Below are 21,858 nucleotides of genomic sequence, written 5' to 3'. Positions count from 1 at the left end.
GGATTGGACATTCTGGAGGCAGGAAACATGTTTCCGCTGATGGGTGAGTGCCGAACCAGAGGACACAGTTTAAAAATACGGGGTAGATCATTTAGGACAGAGCTCAGGAGAAATTTCTTCACCCAGAGAGTGGTGGCTGTGTGGAATGCTCTGCCCCAGAGGGCAGTGGAGGCCCACTCTCTTCATTTAAGAGTTGGATAGAGCTCTCAAAGATAGTGGAATCAAGGGTTATGGAGATAAGGCAGGAACAGAATACTGATTAGGAATGATCAGCCATGATTATATTGAATGGCGGTGCAGGCTCGAAGGGCTGAATGGCCTACTCCTGCACCTATTGTCTATTGTCTATTGACCTGAAAACTGTGAACACATAAGTAAACATATTCTACCCCAGATGGAATTGATGACATCTTGAGACACTCAGCCCCAAATTTAGAGTCTGTAATGGAAGGTGACACCCTAACTCTTAGCTGGAGGAAGAAGAAAGAAACTGGTGTGGAATCACATCAGTGTGTCATTGGTTTCATTTCGGTCTAATGCATGGTAAAGGCACACGAGGGCAAATGCTTATATTGAAATTTTAGGCTTTTTCTGCTGCCTTTGTCTGTTGTTGGAATACAACAAGATTTCTTTTTCATCTTTTTTAATGCCCTTCATTAAGACATAATGGAGAGCTGGTTTGTTGTTTATATATAGTACCAGTGATAACCCCCACAAGGTTCATGGGGAATCACTAATTAATCTCCCAGTGGAATGTGTTGAGTCTGAGTTACCTTACTAAAAGGCTAAGGCGTTTCCAGTTAAAACATATCACTTGGGCCCTTTATGAGGGGAATGTCCCTAGCTCTGAGCGAAGAGACCTGGGTTCAGGGCCTACGTACTCTGGAGATGTATCATAACATCTCTGAACAGATTGTTTCAAAAATATATCATAAAGCAGACCCAGAGGACTCTCATGGCACAGCAGTAGTGACCTTATTACTGAGATAGGAGGCTGAGGTTCCAGTCCCACCTGCTCCAGTGGTGTGAACAACATGGTTAGGCCACTGTTGGAATATTGTGTGCAATTCTGGTCTCCTTCCTATCGGAAAGATGTTGTGAAAGGGTTCAGAAAAGATTTACAAGGATATTGCCAGGGTTGGAGGATTTGAGCTATAGGGAGAGATTGAATCGTCTGGGGCTGTTTTCCCTGGAGCGTCGGAGGTTGAGGGGTGACCTTATAGAGGCTAATAAAATCATGAGGGGTATGGATAGGATAAATTTGTTTCCCGGGAATGAGGGAGTCCAGAACTAGAGGGCATAGGTTTAGGATGAGAGGGGAAAGATATAAAAAGACATAAGGGGCAACTTTTTCACTCAGAGGGTGGTACGTGTGGAGGCTAGTACAATTGCATCTGGATGGGTATATAAGTAGGAAGGGTTCGGAGGGATATGGGCCAGGTGCTGGCAGGTGGGACTAGATTGGTTTGGAATATCTGGTTGGCATGGACGAGTTGGACCGAAGGGTCTGTTTCTGTGTTGTACATCTCCATGACTCTATAACATTGCTGAACAGGTGGATTAGAAAAAGTTATAAAGTGGACCCAGATATGGATTTGCGGAACTGCTTGTTCTGGGCTGTGACTAACCTATGGATGTCAAGAGTAGTGACTTGAATTTGGTGTTCAACAATAAATTATGTTCTTTTCTGTTTAGACTTCCTGTGTTATTTCAGTATCATATATAAATTCCACATACTAAATACATCTTTGACAAGTGAATGGAAATGGTGGATTTTGTAGATACAAACCATTGGACCTAGAGTTTCCTGGATTCCTCTGTGGAGTAAGGAAGCAGCAGAAACATCAAGGATGGTGAAGTCTTCTGCCAACCTCACCTTCACCAGCTTGGGTTTTTGGCCCCGCCAAGGTAAACACAAAGAATACTGGAGAAACGCAACAGATCTGGCAACATCTGTGGAAAGAGAAATAGGATTAACATTTCAGATGTGGTATGACTTCTTCTGGACTCCATTTGTCTCTCTGCACAGATGCTACCAAACCTGCTGACTTTCTCCAGCATTCTCGGTGTTTCTTTCTGGTTTCCAGATTTGCAGTGCTTTGCTTTTATTAGAGGATTAGAAGCAAGCAGAAGCTAAAAATATGTGGCATATTGGTTTACTGGCTCCATCTTTCCTCTGGGAGAGTGTTGTTGTGGGCACATGTGGTGGGATTAAGGTTTGTTAAGGCCACTTAAAGGATAGAGTTGAAAAGTTTGGCACTCCAGGTCCAATGGTTTATTTGTACAAAATCCACCATTTCCATTCACTTGTGAAATATGTATTTAGTATGTGGAATTTATATATGATACTGAAATAACTCAGGAAGTCTGACTAGAAAAGCACAGCAGGTCAGGCAGCATCTGAGGAGAAGCAGGAAAGTTGACGCTTTGAGCATAAGCCCTTCATCAGGAATGTCTTAAAGAACAGGCCTGTTCAGAGAGACCTGCTGGGATTTTTCAGATACCCATTTTGGATGCCTGGCGGTGGATAACAAACAATTGGCTGATGGGGCTCCTCAGAGATGAATGGAAATGTAGATTCTGTATAAACAGGCCTTTGAGCCTAGATTTCCTTCCATACTTCTGTTTGTAAATAGAGTAAGGTAGCAGCAAAAACATCAAGGAAAGTCAGATGGTGAAGTGTCCTGCCGACTGTATCTCCTGGCAGACTTAGAGACTTTCCCGACCTGCTCGGGGAAAGGAACAATCACAACAGTCTCCTGTTGACGAGATTCATCACCTTCTCTCTACAGTAGTGGTCTGGCTAGCTGAATCAATGTTTTTACCTAAATGTTTGAAAAATTGTACTACCATGTTGCAGCATCCTCACTAGTTACTGTAAATTGTTACCTCTTTCCAGTATAAGTTTTCTGACAACATCGTCCAGCCCGTAGGCCTAAGCAATTACTCTTAATTGGAGGGCAAAGACAGCCATTAATTGGTTACCCCAGGGAAAATCACAGCAGACTGTCACCCTTAGGGGTTTGAGTTCTGACCTCTGCTTCCCACTCCTGGAGGGAAACTCTGGGAAGAATTTGAAAAATAACATCATAATCATTGAAAATAAACCAATTATTTACACACCTCTCACCTTCACCTTGTTGAAAATTTGGGAAGGTCTGTACTTTCTGCCTCAGGGTAGTGTTGTGTAACTAATGCAGCATGTTTGCATTAATATAATTCACATATCTCTTCACATTAGCACAACAAAAAAAAAATGGCATGTGGGAACACGCCGCAGGGAACTCTGGGCCAATGGCTTCTTCTGTTCTTGCATTTAAAAAAAATTCTTTTGTTTTTTCCTTTCAACCTCACTTTCAAATTATCTGAGACAAAAGCATTGTCAATGTAACCCAGCATACATTTTTTTCAATTCCCTAAGGGAATAATGCACAGTACACAGAAACATACAGCAAATTCTGCCCTTGAATTAACATCAACTGGCATTCGTGATGAGATGATAAAGAATGCCAGCAGTTAAAATTGTTTGTTCAGTGTGTACAGTGCTCAGTGCATTTCCTCAGCAGTAATCATGATGTGGAGGTAAAGTAAAGCTGTACACATTAGCCCCTAAGCTTGAGAAACCACAAACACATTTACAATGAGGGTTTAACTTAGAAATAAACACATAGCATCATTTCAGTTGCAACTCGGTGAAAATTTGACTCCAAAGTGAGATATTTCAGAATAATATTTGCTTCCATATTTGCTCTGACAGAAAATGCCTATACTCCGGCTTGGAGATATTATTGCAAGAGGGTAAATAAGAACACTCCAAAATACTCTCTTGGGGACAACCCATCTTGCATGTACCAAAAATGGGTGACGGTGCATTGGTCCTTTTCAACGAAAAGGAAATGAATACAAGGTGAGAAATGGAATGGTAACACATTACCAACCAGTTAGTGTAGGGGTCTAGGGTGAATCACAATGTCTGCATCACACCATCTTACCCTATATCACAAGTCATGACACAACTACTGGTTCAATTGGTAAAGCTGAGTATTTTTCAAACATATTTTTCTTCTGAATAACGTCTCAAGCAATCAAAACATTCTGTTCCTTTATGTGTGACTGGGGCTTAAAATGATTGCGTGAGTGGAAATTTTAACCTGTACACCAGTTCCTGTGTGAGGTATTGCTCATCAAAGTTGCACTCTGGTCTGTTCCAGCATAAAGTCAAATTTGGTTCTCCTAACTTTACCCACTAAAGAGAACAAAAGCTATGCCAGAGCTGAAGAGAGTTCCTCATTAATTTAACAGTCTTTGGATTGAGAGAACATGTCGATCAGAAGCCAGGAGTCAGGTGTGCACACAGCACTAACCATGGAGGACCAGGATCGGGGTGGGGGGGGCTGAACTCAATGGTCAAGAGACAAAACTCAGAAAGAGAGAGTAAGTTTGCAAGGGCAGGGAGAAAGAAAGAAGTTACAAGGCCAGGGAGGACTAGGGAGATTATCAAGGATGAAGTTAGAGGACGGCGACAAGGAATTAGGAGAGAGGGAACCCACAAAGTGGAGGACGGAGCCTGAAAGGTGGCTGTGTGACTTGATGAAGGCTGCAAAAAAATGTGAGCAATTCTAACCCCTCAGCTAACTAGGAGCCAGGAAAACTGAAAATCCCTGAGGTAATGCATTTTTTGTGAAGGAATATAGAATCTGTAGTTTAAGGCTGCAAATGTTCAGGGATTGCTGCACGTAAATTGGTGGAGACTGTATTGGATGCTTTTGAAATGAACATTGTATCGATAGTAAAATGTAAGCTTGAGACGAACTGAAAAGAATTGTATCTGCCTGGTTACAATTTTCCAGCTTTGTGCATCTGAGATGGAAACAATAGTCCACTGTGAGCTCACTGGTTGTTGAAGGATGTTTAGGTGATAAGTGCATCAATTTTCTTTGAAGGGACAATCCTTTTGTTGCTAACTTATGCCAGTTGTGATCTGCCAATTTAAATACCATGTGGGGTCTAAGAAAATAATGTTTGAATTTTTAGTGGCTTTAAGTTTAATGGCAAATTGGTAATTATATGGAGGATTGATGGGTGTTTGTCTAATTCCAGTTTCGTGTGAGTTCAAATACATGAAACGTTGACGCAAATACAGATTTACCATGTGACTACATGATCAGTATTAAAAGACGTAAGTGCCGATGAAAAGTAGTCCCGAAAATTAGTAAGTAGCCCTTGGAAGGTCTTAAAATTGAGTGAGGGAGAACAAAATATTTTCATCCCTGTTCCTGATTCTGAAGGATGTCATGGGGAGGTCTGAAGGATTTGAAGTGGTGGTGGAATAAGGGGCCCAAAAACACATGCAGCACCAGAGACTATTATTTCTCTCCCTGGCCCTGGCCCTGACATCAAGGACATAAATAGTAACATGGAGACAATTCAGCAAGCTACAAACAGCAGAGAAATAACAATACTGACTTGTTTGTTTATTCAAATATGAGGATGACCATTGTTAAATAATGGCAGTTAATTAAACAGGAAAGTTTATCATCTGAAATCAGCAGATGCACAGATGCATGTGCATCTTACACTCAAGGATTATTTCTGTCTCTTTCTGAGCATGTACCCTCCCAGAGTTTGGGAAAAGATCAAGTGGAAACAAAGTCGTTACTCAGAGAGTAGTAAGGGTTTGGAATGCTTTGCCTGCAATGGTAGTAGATTCGCCAAGTTTGAGTGCATTTAAGTCGTCATTGGACAGGCATATGGATGTACATGGAATAGTGCAGATGGGCTGGACTTCAGATTAGTATGACAGGGCGGCGCAACATCGAGGGCTGAAGGCTGCGCTGTAATGTTCTATGTTCTATGTAAAAGTCCCATTGCAGGCTATAAGAGCTGAAGAGAGACAAAAACAAAGCTGAGAACTCGCTGTACCCACAACTTGAATAAAATGACAAATGAGCCTGTCATCACCATTAATTTTGCTGCTATCTATATTCTATTAAAGAGTTATGAGTTATGTGCCCATAAGCATGCATTGCAAAACAAAAGGATTGTATTAAATTCAGTATCATTAAGTGAAAAAAATTGTGCATAATCACAAGTCAAGATCTGTAAAAGAATATGCATCATATTCTGCATAACCCAGCACCAAAAGACAAAGGATAGCAAGGCATTATTTTATTTTATACTTTATAATCATTCGGACTGATGCTTCAGCTTAATAAGTTTGTTTGATGTCTGTGTTACCCACAGTGTTGCACTGCTAGGATAACGTTTAAGAATGGAAATGGTGAACAGAGGTCTTAAAAATCCAGAGCTTGCACTGCCAACATTGATGCCAGGTCTGCACACATTGGCAAGCTTTATTGCAGATTCCACAAGGGTTGGACAGATGCATGTGACATTTTGCGCATATCTCTGCAATCTACCTGCTTTACATAAGTAGAATTTAAGATGTCTGCCTACCAATGAGGACCGTCACTCAGGCCTCACCCCTTCCAGGATTCCTAATGTCTTCACACTCAGCCCTTTGAGTTAGAAAACTGATCAAACAAACAGGAGAAGAACTCATATTTCTTTGAGATTTAAGTCATTCACTTATGGATAATTGTAGCCATTTCTACTTTTTAGTATTTTTCATCTGATCCAATGTACTGGCCCCTGGTTCTATACCCATCTTCATCTCGAAAGTAAAATCTAATACAATGAAATGAACAGAGAGCAAAGTCAGATGATTTCTATAATGCAGAAGGTGGTCAGTTTGCTGGATGGCTTGTTCGTGATGCAGAATGATGCTAACAGTGTGCATCAGCTGAGGTTACCATGGAGGATTCTCCCTCTCAACATCTCTCCTTGCCTGAGGCATGGTGACCCTTAGGTTAAACTACCACTCATTTCTGTCTCTTCAGAGAGCTGGCCCTATGGTCCAATAGGACGACAGTGACTGTACTTAGAAGTAGATGGAATCCAACCTGAAATGTCAATTTTTATACCCCAATGTATCTGAATAATTTCTCCCTAACGACACACAAGGATTAGCTTTTATGCCAGTTTTCAAGATCAAACTCAGGGGTTGGTTTTGACTTTTTGGACACTCCATACAGTCAACAGTATGATTTAAGAATTACCGCAACTCTAAAGCTCTATTATCATTTAGTTTGAGCTAGGGAATGCCCTGGTTATTGAGGATGGCAAAACAGAGTCACAAATATTTTTGGTAGGATTGTTGATGTCACTTGTCAGGGAGTAGTCTGATGGATGAATTGCAGAACAACTGAAAACTTGATGAATGTAGATCTTGTCCGAACTCTGAGAGATGAATGCCACAACAGCTTTGTGTTAGATCCGCTGCTAAATCAGGGCCTTTGTTGCCTTAATTTGCAGCATTTCATCTAACGTTAGGCACCCTCCATCAATAAAACATGGGTGTTAAACATGATAGACAGCCCTCATCTTTTCACTGTTCTGCACTTTTGATCGTTGACGTAAAATGGGGAGGGGGCTGCTTTAATCATTTGGAAAATAACTCTTCTAAACAGAAATTAGAACTTGCACTATGAAAATATTGACAAGGGTTTGAAATTCATTAGGATTGTCAGAGTCATGTACCACAACAGTGTGTTTTGTTTTTAAATTGGATAAAGGAAATGTCTGAGGAGAAAGTGAGGACTGTAGATGCTGGAGATCAGAGCTGAAAATGTGTTGCTGGAAAAGCGCAGCAGGTCAGGCAGCATCCAAGGAACAGGAGAATCGACGTTTCGGGCATAAGCCTGAAGAAGGGCTTATGCCCGAAACGTCGATTCTCCTGTTCCTTGGATGCTGCCTGACCTGCTGCGCTTTTCCAGCAACACATTTTCAGTAAAGGAAATGTCTCCTTTGATGAATTTACATGCAATCGTAGTAAGCAATGCCCTGGTAAAAATTATGAATATAATGAAGGTAAATAACCACCCTGTCATGTTCCAATGTTACAGCTTCCTAACACCTGTTGCAAAGAGTAAATGCTAATGGGAAATACAGCACAAATTGACGTGAATAAACATCCGTAAATCTGCCTTCAAGTGTGTGGGATTGGAAGAGATGGCTTTAAATTTTATTGGAACCGTGCAGCCCTGTTAGAAGAGAAATTAGAGCTAACGTTATTCAGAGCTAAGGAAGGGTCACTCAACCCGAAACATTGACTCTGATTTCTCTCCACAGATGCTGCCAGATGTGTTCAACTTTTGAAGCAATTTCGGGTTTTGTTTCTGATTTTCAGCATTCGCAGTTCTTACGTTTTTCTTTAGCCTTATTAGAAAATATTTTCATGTGGGTTGCTGCAAATGAAGGTTAGTGGGCCTTTGTTGCCTTAATTTGGGGCATTTCATCTAACATTAGGTACCCTCCACCAACAAAACATGGGTGTTAAACATGATAGACAGCCCTCATCTTTTCACTGTTCTGTGCTTTTGATCGTTGACATAAAATGGGGTAAAGGCAATTTTAAAAGCCAAGGATTGTTGCACTTTAAAAAAAAATCTGAAACTCATTGTAAATGCTTTTTACACAATTATTTGTTCAAGAAGCACTGGAAGCACTATTACAAGTTAGAGCCAGGGAGTTATAAAAGGAGATTTGACCAGCAGCATGCAGCTGATTGGGCTGTGGACTTGGCACCACTTATTGCCTTCTTTCTGGCAATAATTATGTGATTGGCTCCCAGAAGCTGAACAGCCTGGGAGTGAGAATATATGGAGCTTTTAGAAAGGGAGTAGTTGTGTTTTTGCTCAGCAGTAAAAAGCTTCTCAAGCCTGTAGAAAACAAATTCATTTCCATTCATTTGTACTTTAATGTACTTTTATTTTAATTAATAAACCAGAGACATTTATGTGTGAATCAGTCACGCTGACTTCAATTGGCCCATCCAGTCCTTACTGCCAATAGTATACTAATACATTCTCACACGAGCCCCAAATCCTTGAATGTTACAACCCTTCAACTGATTAATCAAGTATTTTTTAAAGGTGAGGTTTCCCACATCAACTATCATCCCAGGCAGTGCACTTCAGATTCTCACCACTCTCTGGGTGAAAAGGATTTTCCTCAAATCCCCTCTAAACCTCCTGCCTTTCATATTAAAATTATGCCCCCTTGTTATTGACCTTTTGACTAAGGGGAACAGTTGTTTCCCTTGTCTATGCCTCTCATAATAGTACACACCGCTATCATTCCAAATTCAACCTTCTCTGCTCCAAAGGAATCAACCCAAGCTTAACCAACCTCTCTTTATTGCTTACGTGCTCCATCCCAGACAACATCCTGGTGAGTCTCCTTTGCATCCCCTCCAGTGCAATCACATCCTTCTTATAGTGCAGTGACAGGAACGACACACTGTACTCCAGTTGTGACTTAATCAAAGTCCTGTCCAGCTCCAACATGACCTCCCTGTTCTTATAATCTATGCCACAACTGCGAAAGACAAGTGTTTCATATGCCTTCTTACCTATTCTATTAATATAACATTTACTAACAGTGAAAGAATCTAGAGACAGAAGATCAAGAAAAACACTCTGATGAGTAAAAGAATAAGTTCAGCAAACATTGTGGTCAGGGATGACGGGACCGTGTCCTCTTTGAGGCAACAGTGGTTAACAATGACATCTCCTGGGACCAGGGACCTGGGTTCAAATCCAGCCTCGGGCTGTGTCTGTGTGGAGTTTGCGCATTCTCCCCATGTCTGCGTGGGTTTCCTCCGGGTGCTCTGGTTTCTTCCCAAAATCCAAAGATGTGCGGGTTAGGTGAATTGGCTTTGCTAAATAATTGGCCATAGCATTCAGGAATGTGTAGGTTAGGTGCATTAGTCAGGGGTAAATGTAGAGTAATAGGGTAGGGGAATGTTCTGGGTGGGATACTCTTTGGAGAGTCAGTGTGGACTTGTTGGGCCGAATGGCCTGTTTCCACACTATAGGGATTCTGTGTTTGACTGTATCTGTATGAAGAGGGGAAGTTTTATAAGTGGGCTACAGTTTTAACTAGAAGAAAGTGAGGACTGCAGATGCTGGAGATCAGAGCTGAAAAATGTGTTGCTGGAAAAGCGCAGCAGGTCAGGCAGCTTCCAAGGAGCAGGAGAATCGACGTTTCGGGCATAAGCCCTTCTTCAGGAATGAGGAGGGTGTGCCAAGCAGACTAAGATAAAAGGTAGGGAGAAAGCAAATCTTAGCAGGACTTATACACTTAATGGTAAGGTCCTTGGGAATGTTGCTGAACAAAGAGACCTTGGAATGCAGGTTCATAGCTCCTTGAAAGTGGAGTCGCAGGTAGATAGGATAGTGAAGAAGGTGTTTGCTATGCTTTCCTTTATTGGTCAGAGTATTGAGTACAGGAGTTGGGAGATCATGTTGCGGCTGTATAGGGCATTGGTTAGGTCATTGTTGGAATATTGTGTGCAATTCTAGTCTCCCTCCTATTGGAAAGATGTTGTGAAGCTTGAAAGGGTTCAGAAAAGATTTACAAGAATGTTGCCAGGATTGGAGGATTTGAGCTTTTGGGAGAGGTTGTATAGGCTAGCACTGATTTCTCTGGGGCATCAGAGGCTGAGGGGTGACCTTATAGAGGTTTGTAAAATCATGAGGGGCATGGATAGGATACATCAACAAAGTTTCTTCCCTGGCGTCGGGGAGTCCAGAACTGGAGAGCCTAGGTTTAGGGTGAGCGGGGAAAGACATAAAAGAAATCTAAGGGGCAGAGGGTGGTACATGTATGGAATGAGCTGCCAGAGGAAATGGTGGAAGCTAGTACAATTGCAACATTTAAAAGGCATCTGGATGGATATATGAATAGGAAGGGTTTGGTGGGATATGGGCTGGGTGCTGGCAGGTGGGGCTAGATTGGGTTGGGATATCTGGTTGGCATGGACAAGTTGGGCCGAAGGGTTTGTTTCCGTGCTGTACATCTCTTTGACTCTAATGATAATACCGATGCTTTCAAAACCACCTGATGAAGGAGCAGTGCTCTGAAAGCTAGTGCTTCCAATTAAACCTGTTGGACTATAACCTGGTGTTGTGTGATTTTTAACTTTGTACACCCTAGTCCAACACCAGCATCTCCAATTCAAAAGAACAGGCCATGTAAGAACAGGGAATGGATATATATATATATGAGATGACGTTAGTAAGTTTTATTTTGAAACCCTATCCTGTTTCCTGGAGGGCTTGGAGGCATTTGATCAGGAGAGAAGGTGTAGGGTGGAGATCATGCTATATTCCCAAGTCCCACACAATTATGTTTAGACGTTTCTACCCTTGGTAACTTTGCATTGTCCTGAATGACCTGAAAAACATGAGCTTTGTTGAGATTTATGGCAGAATTGCATGAAAAGTTGGGTGAGATCTATCTCAATGTTGGGAGCAACCCGCTGCATCTTTTATACATTTGCCAAGCAGCATGCCAAGTTTCTTGCTAGGCCACGGCAAGGTTGCCACACTTAATCAACTAAGACTCCAGCATCTGCAGTCCTGACTATCTCCTAATCGGGGTGAGGTACCAACTAAGATGTTTATAGCTTACTAAATGCATTACTAACAAAACAACTAGCCTCATTAATATGCAGTTTCATATCTTAGCAAACTCATCAAACAAACCTGACATTGAGGAAACTCGACAAGGAAGCCAGGGCAGGGTACCTAGAGATTTTAGTTTTATGCTTACCCTAAAAGACTTGCATGTTGGATAGCAGACACCAACACCTCAGGACATGCTTCATGGGCACTGGCTACAAACAGACCACATCACTAGGAATTGGCACGTGACATGTGCTCGCCATAAAAAAAACCCCATGGTATATGTTTGGTCAACCTATAGGATGACTCTGCACTACAATGCTGCATCTCAGGTTACATTGACAACTATCATTGTAAAGCTGCTGCAAAAGTGTTGTGCACTCAGAGATATACAGTCAGCCTATGGACTGGACCAGACTCCATCTCCAAGCTATCTAGTTGTTGATTTTACGCTCGTCCACTCTGAGCCTAACTCCAACACAGTCTGTCACTCATGGCGCTCAGGGATCTTCACATCAAAGGTAAGCAGCTGCATACCTACCACCCACCTTGACCGCTTTCTATCCTATTGTGGACTGTTATCCTTGTGAAATGGGAGAGAGGCAGGTATTGTAAGAGATGAAAATGAATGGCACAGCTGCTAATTTTGGTGGAGGTGGGGAGGTTTCCCGAGTGAATGGGTAGCACCAAGGGCATACATGAGTCGTTCTGCCTGGGGTTGGTGAGAGTGTGAGGCAATAGTGAGAGCGGTAAAACATGTACTTTGGTTGGAGGATATTCCAGTAGCAGCAACTGAATGAATGTGAGGCATTGGAGAGAAGATACATTGGTGAAGTGGAGGACATTGACCGTCTTCCTCCAAGGCTGTGTATTCCTCCAGCTGGTTGAGACTGCAACCTCTGACCAGGTTACATGTTCTGGTGTCCCTGGCTGGTCCTGAAGGAAAAGGATGTCCCACCTCTGCACCAGGACTTCCAGGTGCCTGCCCACAAAATGGGATAATAAATCCCCCTTCACTGCCATGTCCGGGACAGATGTCAGGAACCGGGCAGTGCTTGCCTGGGTGTACACAGGGGATTTTAAAGATGGTACTGGTGCCTGAGGTGCTAGTCAATTCCAGGATATCCCCATCAGTGGTGCGTTGTTCTGGGAATCAGACAAGCGGAATGTCATGGGGGGAAGATAGTTAACGAAGTCAAAACATAAATTGCTAGAGAACCTCAGCAGAGTCTGTAGAGAGAAAGCAGAATGAATGTTTCAGGACCAATGAACCTTTGTCAGAACTCTGTGGAATCTTAGAAAGCGGTCTCTCCCAGTTGGTTGAAATGGACTGTAGCTGTAATGTTTTTGAAGAAGCTGTTTTATGTCTCACAGTGAATATATCAGTCTATTGTTAGGAGACATGCTCATGATATCATTAAAGTATCATGGCACGTGGCCTGAGGGTATAAAGTTCTCACATTCCAGCTTACCTCAGGATTATCTGAAGCATGACGCACTATGTGAAGTATGATTCTCTATTGTGAGCTATTATCTGAAGACAATCATGTACATGAGGAGCAGTAGTCTTAAAGGAACCAATCATGATGAAGGGCTTTTGCCCGAAACGTCGATTTTGCCTGTCCTCGGATGCTGCCTGAATTGCTGTGCTCTTCCAGCACCACTGATCCAGAATCTGGTTTCCAGCATCTGCAGTCATTGTTTTTACCACCTTAAAGGAACCAATGCCATTACCACAGCAGTTTTAACTTACACTGATACAGAAGAGAAACACAGTTTAATGTGGTCAGTGCAAAATTTGTAAGGCAATAACATAGATTGCAGAAGCACCATCATGAAGTGGGCTGACAGTAACACCTTTACTGAATTACAATTATTCAAACTACCCATGCAATTCTATTTTACAAATCAAACTATAGAAAATTCTGAGAAAAAAGCTCTGTCATTCTTGCTTTTCATCGGCTATCTAGGTTTTCCTTTGTTAATCAGAAATATCCATAAACAATTTAGAAGGTACTTGAAGACGAATTCAAGGTAAAAATTAACTTTCAGACTAAGAGGCTGTAACTTATGTTTTACAGACATCAATTCCAACAGTCTAGTGATTAATTTGTCTGAAGATGCTGCACGAAGTGTAAGACTGATTTTCTGAAGAGAATCTGTCAGAGAAGCTCATTGAGTTAAATATCGTCAAATTAACCAATGCCTTTAGGAAGGACTTTTAGGGAAGAGAAAGGGCCATACCGTTGACATTTTACTAGAGGATGGATATAAGTTTGAAGCCACTGTGGCTGGTCAAAATGAATTACGTGCTTTTAGGTGGAGAGATACTATTGGTGCAGTCAGCAAAATGCATCAAAGCAACAAAACTAATAACAGATGTTGTTTGTTTCACCTGCCCAACAGCTCTCCAGCTTCTCCAGACATTTGTAAAACATGTGGAATTAACAAACGTTAGACATAGAGTCATAGAGATGTACAGCATGGAACAGACCCTTCGGTCCAACCCGTCCATGCTGACCAGATATCCCAACCCAATCTAGTCGCACCTGCCAGCACCCGGCCCATATCCCTCCAAACCCTTCCTATTCATATACCCACCCAAATGACATGTCTATGCAGGAAATCTGATTGAAAGGTGAGCACACACCCCAGAACTAAACTCAAGTGTCTACAACAACAACAACACTGGCAGCAAGCATAGTGTTAAGAAAATGCACAAATGCAAACAGATCAATAAAATTCAGGGTCAACCAAGCAAAAAGTGAAATTTCAAAAGATAACCAAGATTTCCATATTGTCATCTTCACACATAATGTTGACAATATAAGGTGATCCGAAGCTTTTACAATCCTTCACATACCCTGAAAAGGCAAGACAAAAACAAATACTTAAAACCACATCTACATGAGAGTTACTGTCAGCATATTATCACTATGTATCCTGAAAGTCATGTACCTCAGAACGTGGCACTTCATGATACAGTCTACAAGTGAACCATTTCACAATGAATAAAGGATTAACAGTTCTGTGCATTAGGTAAAAACAAGGATTGCAGATGCTGGAAACTAGAGTCTAGATTAGAGTGGTGCTGGAAAAGCAAAGCAAGTCAGGCAGCATTCTAGGAGCAGGAAAATCGACATTTCGGGCAAAAGCCCTTCATCAGGAATAGAGGCAGGGTGCCTGCAAATGGGTGAATGGGGGTGGGGATAAAGGTCAGAGAGGAGGGTGGAGTGGATAGGTGGAAAGGAAGATGGGCAAGTAGGACAGGTCATGGGGACGGTGCTGAGCTGGAAGGTTGGAACTGGGGTGAGGTGGGGAAGGGGAAATGAGAAAACTGGCAAAGTTCACATTGATGCCCTGGGGTTGAAGTGTTCCGAGGCGGGAGATGAGGCGTTCTTCCTCCAGGTGTCGGTTGGTGAGGGAGCAGCAGTGGAGGAGGTCCAGGATCTGCATGTCTTCAGCAGAGTGAGAGGGGGAGTTGAAATGTTGGGCCACAGGGTGGTGGGGTTCATTGGTGCAGGTGTCCCGGAAATGTTCCCTAAAGCGCTCTGCTAGGAGGCATCCAGTCTCCCCAATGTAGAGGAGACTGCATCGGGAGCAACGGATACAATAAATGATATTGGTGGATGTGCAGGTAAAACTTTGATGGATGTGGAAGGGTCCTTTGGGGCCTTGGATGGAGGTGAGGGAGGAGGTGTGGGCGCAGGTTTTACAATTCCTGTGGTGGCACGGGAAGCTGCCAGGAAGGGAGGGTGGGTTGTTGGGGAGGTGAGTTCTGTGCATTGGCAAAGCACACTGTAACACCAAAACACAAACTTATCTTGGCTCCTCTACCTGACAGACACCAACAATTTAGAAATGGTAAGATTACCAGTCTGCACAGAACTAGATATAGTAAAAATTCATGAGATTCAAACCACACCCTCTGTGGTAGACAGATTACAAGTGACAAATTGAATTGGTTAATGACCTCATGCATTTATACAGATGTGACAGCATTAACAATTTGAAAGGTGATGAAGTATTGCATTGTAAGGATGATGAAGCTCAATTTATTGATTCTCCAATGAAGTGCAATGTATGAATGGGATTAGTGAAGCAACATCACGTGTGTTTGAAGAAAGTTGGTGGGATAAGAATTGTCGAGATTGAAGGCACCTCAAACTTTCACTGCAAAGATGTCAACACAAAATAGTGGAAGAATTGGTGGAAGATTTAATGCTGGAAGAATTAAATCTTACATTTTACAGTAGAAAATATGTCAAATGCAATGTATGCATATCGGTTTGTCCATCTGGCAGAAGAATCCTTAGAGCTCACGACATTGGTGATTCCATTTGGACAATACTATTTTTGACAGTTACCATTTGGACTTTCAATTAGCCAAGACATAGTCCAGCAACATGTGGATAGGATTATTGATCAGAAATGCACAGCTGATGATATTGCAGTCACAGCTCAGTCAAAGGCTGAGCATGATCACAACCTTCATCTACTGACGACAGGAGCATGGTGACAAAGGCTAGTCTTTAACATGAGGAAGCACTATCTGTGTCACCAGTCATGGCGTCTGAACTGATCGAAGCAAGACCAAGGATATTAAACTAATGCTGATTTCACAATATAAAACGCATTGAGGATGGTGTCTTGGATTTTTCAATTTTCCAGTTGTGAGGTCAAGGTATCTCCATTGAGAAGACTGTTCAAGGAAGATGCCCATGTGGCAAGACAATCTCCATTTTAGAGTCTTTCAAACAGATTCTGTCAGCAAAATCTTGCACATTGCAATAAAATAACTGCAGGAAAGTTAGGATTCCTGAAGTAGTCAGATCACAAAATGGCCTAGGTATGTGTTTTTCACAAGATGCAAGATCTGCTACTTCTGGTTCACATGTGCAAACCAATTATTCCAATATAGAGATTTAGACATTAGCTCTGATGTTACACATCATGTGGCTTCGCATCTGGCAAGGAATTCATTGCTGAAACACATCATTAGGCATTAGAAATGAAATGCTGCAAAGTGCTAAACCAAAGATTTGTGAAACATGAAAGGTTTCAGAAAGGATTTAAAAGGATGTTGCCAGGGTTGGAGGGTTTGAGCAATAGGGGGAGGCTGAATAGGCTGGGGCTATTTTCCTTGGTGTGTCAGAAGCTGAGGGGTGACCTTATAGAAGTTTATAAAATCATGAAAGGCATGGATAAGGTGAATAGTGGAGTCAAAACTGGAGAGCATAGGTTTGAAGTGAGAGGGTAAAGATTCAAAAGGGAGCTAAAAAGGCAACTTTTTCAAGCAGAGGGTGGTGGACTGAGCTGCCTGAGGAGGTGGTGGAGGCTGGTACAATCATAACATTTAAAAGGAATCTGGATGGGTATATGAATAGGAAGGGTTTAGAGGGATATGGGCCAAGGGCTGGCAAATGGAACTCGATTCATTTAGAACATCTGGTCAGCATGGACAAGTTGGACCAAAGCTGTACATTTCTCTGACTCTATGACACTGTCATGTTTGCAGCACCTAAGATGTAACTTTTTGTCAAGATAGAAACTTAGTGAGATTTAAGCTAGGAATTAGGATGATTACATGTAACATGCCAAACTGATTCCTGATGAAGGGCTAATGCCTGAAACTTTGACTCTCCTCCTCCTCGGATGTTGTCTGACCTGCTGTGTTTTTCCAGGACCATACTGTCGACTCTGATCTCCACCATCTGCAGTCCTCACTTTCTCCACATCAAATAGATTACCCAAGCTAAACAAAGACCAAGATATTCCTTTTGATCTAAGTACTGATGCTCCAGACTAAGCAGTTTAAGTCACTCGGAAGTTGATGTCCAACATTTTTGACTCGGGCCAGTGTAAATACTTGCAGTTGGCAGTTGCAGTAAGATGAGCAACTTCAACAGTTTATCCAGGGATGAGCTGACGGTGTTAAAGTAGTACCCAAGAAGATTTGTTTATTTTGAAATGAGGCTGGTATAACATGACATCACTTTCAAAAGTAAACATGTCCAATTCCCAAACACATTACATTAAATTATCACGTTAATCTCTGTACTGGCCAGGGAGCTATTAGAATATTGAATGACTCATGAATGTGCGTGAGACATGGCAAACATGCCAACCACAGCCGCAGAGGCAGCCACTGCACCCACACAATGTTCCATCAGCTGCTTGGATAAAAGCAGCAACAAACCCATTCATTATTCATTATCTGTGTGATGGACAACCTGTCCACATTTCCAATTGTGTGACAACTTCGCAACTCAATGATTGCAAATTGGTGGCTCAGTGGTTAGCACTGCTGCCTCACAGTGCCAGGGTCCCAGGTTCAATTCCCGCCTCGGGCGACTGTCTGCGTGGAGTTTGCACATTCTCCCCGTGTCTGTGTGGGCTTTCTCCCAGGGCTCCGGTTTCCTCCCACAGTCACAAAGATGTGCAGGTCAGGTGAATTGTCCATGCTAAATTGCCCATAGTGTTAGGTGCATTAGTCAGAGAGAAATGGGTCTGGGTGGGTTACTCTTCAGAGGGTCGGTATGGAATGGTTGGGCTGAAAGGCAACGCTGTAGAGAACCTAATAAAGACACGCATTATATTTAATTTATTCAATATCCCAGAATGGATAGTGTCAGACGGCAGACTACAGTTCACTGGCAAACCCATTTCAAGGCATGTGTACTAAATGGCGACTGATGCATCTTATATCAGCACTCGACTATCCACACATATGTTCTAGCAGAATGTATGGTTCATAACATCAAATCAACAATTACCATGTGTCAAGCAACAAAGCAGGATTTTCATGCTGCACTTTTGTGCAACATTAATGGTGCAAACACAAATGATTGCCATCCTCAGTTCTGAAAGAAAGTGCAATTGACATTCCCCCAGTAATCAATTATCCAACTATTTTGAGACAGATTTAATTTTTCAAAGACAGAGGAGAACTAATATTGTGTTTTCTGTGGTGACAGGTGGAAATCAAGGTAAACCATTTCCTAAACTTCGTGCTCAAAGCCCCAGGAACATGCAATACCCCAGCCTCCATTCCTCATCTCCTCTGTTCTCTCTCTCCCTCCTCCCCATCCCTCCCTCTCCTTCCTAATACCTCCTGATCCCTCATCTGTTCTGATCCCTCTTTGTCTCTTCTATTTGACTCTTGATTTCTCAGGGCAGGCTCAGGATACATCTATCAACACAATCTCAATGTACACCATCAGCAATGGAAAAGTGACTTTGCTTGGAGGCCTGAACAAAAATTTAACCTCCATCCAGTGGACCTTCAACATTTCACCTGGAAACCAAACCAATAACAAGCTGCAGCTGGTACCCTGACGTTGACACTACTAGCAACAAGCTCGTCCGTTGTAACCCATTAACTTAATAATAACTCAGACACTCATGCCCTAGAAACGTGAAGCTTATGTTAGCTGTAATAACCTTTTTTAGATTCTTCAGCTCCAGACTATCCACACCGCTTCTGGCAAAGTACCCTTTTGGAGGGAGAGTCACATCAGATACCGTGATGGAATCCATGGCTCACCTACTTTCTTTCCTAAAACACGTCTACAAGGAGTTAAATGGAGATAAAAGGGATTGCATTAATGAACAGAAGATATGCAAATGCAACAGCACTAGGAACATGAATTATACTTTATTCAGATTTGCTACAAACTTCTTGTTGACCTTCATTCTTTCTCAAACGTAATGCTTCTGCTACGCAGATTAAGCACAAATCCCAGGTCAATCAACTTTTGTCATTTATATTGGACTCCAACACAAATTACAGAGTACCCACAGTGACAGTAATGCTTTTGTTTCCACAAAAATGTACAGTACAGACAAGTGTTAAATGCATTGTTACTAGTGAGTATGAATTTATCAAATGGATAATTATTAAATATATGTACACGACATGTAATGGAGAGTAATAGATTAAAGAGCAAAAACAATGTGACATACAAAGATAACACTTCAGTAATGTTATAAGGATGTACCTTCAACAATATTGCAATTTGGGGGAAAATCACAGAGAAAGAAAAGCATTTTATAAAGCAGAACAATACATTAAGAAAGAAACAACACAGGAAGCTGCAAACGATGTTGTGAAATGTACACTGCATCACTGTAAGTAGTACAATAAAATATTTAGCGCAAACTGTGTTTTATTAAGACTCATCTGATGCTTTGCCTTCTCAAATTGTGAGTCTGACTGCGCTGATGACAAAGGTAAATCAAGAAAAGTGTCTTCTTAACATAAAAATATCACTTCAATAATTTGAAAATAAGATGTCCCAAGTTAACAGAAATTGATCTGAAAAATGAACACTTCAGTTGAGGCTGCATTGATACTGTACCTCTCTGCTCATTGAGAAAATTATTTGATGTGCGATGGTAAGAAATATAATAAAGAAAGATATTACTGTCTTTTTAGAAATACATGTGACAGCTCTCACCAAGACTTTAAGCTCAGTCAGTAAACTTTAAAGATTTAAGTATTAGCAGTAAGATGGAAAATAGATAACTTATGATCAAACTATCCAAGCCTTTCAGAAAGCAAACTGTGTACTTCGTATAGGCTTCTGTAGAGGTTTTTAAAGGGTTAGAAGGAGATACATGAACTTGATCTTCCGATGGGAAGATTGTTGTGGCAGCAGCAGAGATAGGAGTCATGCACTGAACATAGAACATAGAAGAATACAGCGCAGTACAGGCCCTTCGGCCCTCGATGTTGCGCCGATCCAAGCCCACCTAACCTACACTAGCCCACTATCCTCCATATGCCTATCCAATGCCCGCTTAAATGCCCATAATGAGGGAGAGTCCACCACTGCTACTGGCAGGGCATTCAATGAACTCACGACTCGCTGAGTAAAGAAGATTATGTGTAAATCCTGACTCACCTATATTCATGAGAATTGCCCAGGAAGGTGGAACATCTGATGACAAATTATTTGGTTTTTGCAATCTTCTGAAAAAGTCTCCAACTCTGAGGTAGTGTCAGAGATTTTGGAGGGTTCTGATTTGCTTACCCAATTTGTTGGCCAGGAAAGGTTAGAGGGATCACACATATTCTAACTCCTGGCTAACAATTAAACTGAAACCTCGGACTACCCCCAAGCACAATAATCTGACCTGTTGCGATTTCATTCCCTCTCCCTTTTAATCAAAGTTAAGATAATTTGGCATATCGAATTGGCACTATTGTCACATTTAATTTGTTATTTCATAACCTCACTAATAACAGTAGTACAGAAACTTGTATGATACACTCAGATAAATAAGCCTCTTCAAATCATTTGAATGTCTTTGTGAGTAAACAAAGCCAGCATTGTAATAAATTTATGAAAAGCATGCTTTAGTGTTCACAAAATATAAAGTTGCAAGTAAAGTCTGACGTTTTGAACAATGAATGAACACTGATTGATACAATCTAAGACACAGAACTGTAGAGTGACAAACTGTAATATTTTCCCATTATTGCAAGATGATTTTAAGGTACTTCCTCATTCCAGAAATTCACAGAGAAGCAACTAATTAAATTAAATTAAATTTCTACAGGCAAAGAAAAGAGCAAAAGCAGCTTAAACAAATGCACAGAAAACTGCAGAGGATTCAAGAGTCAAAAAGACCATCCATACATTTGCAGTTTGCTATACAATGGAACATTTACACATATATACATAGAAAATAATTGCAGGCCAGCTGCACATTTTGATTTGATCAATTGCAAGATAATACAGTTTGCAGAAAAAAACCTATTGGATAGGCCATACTGCCATGGCTTATAGAGTTTATTTGTAGCTTACAGAGTTAGAGTTGCTGGGTTCAGCGCCATTTCTTTATTATTCTTCATTTCTTGAAATGTATGCTGTAGATATTTGGTACGGTATTAATGATCTCAAGCATTTAATGTCATGAACTTCACATTTTAGTAATTATTAATATTCAAGATTTCTGCTTTCCAGTAAACTAAAACAAGTCATACAGTTACTAAGTAAGGAAAATATCAGATAGCAGGCTAACTAAAGGGTTTATCATTGGCTTACCATACTACCATTTACCATGCAAACATGGAAATAGACTAAAATAGGAATACAGAGGCTATGTATACACAAAGAAGTTTATCCTACCATAGATTCTCAATGATTAATATTAATAAATAACTTTGGAAATATGTCTTCATGTTTCATAAATGCTCTCATAGATATCAAAGGGTTAAACTCAGTGAAGCAATAAAATCTTAGTCATTTTGGTCCTTTGTACTGTAAATAATGACCCAAACTATAAAGAAGCCAGACCTAATTACATTAATAATGCCTGCATC

Source organism: Chiloscyllium plagiosum, chromosome 33 (assembly GCF_004010195.1).
Source record: "Chiloscyllium plagiosum isolate BGI_BamShark_2017 chromosome 33, ASM401019v2, whole genome shotgun sequence".
NCBI classification, from domain to species: Eukaryota; Metazoa; Chordata; class Chondrichthyes; order Orectolobiformes; family Hemiscylliidae; genus Chiloscyllium; species Chiloscyllium plagiosum.
The sequence above is the reverse complement of the archived record's forward strand: the minus strand, read 5'-3'. Positions refer to the sequence as shown.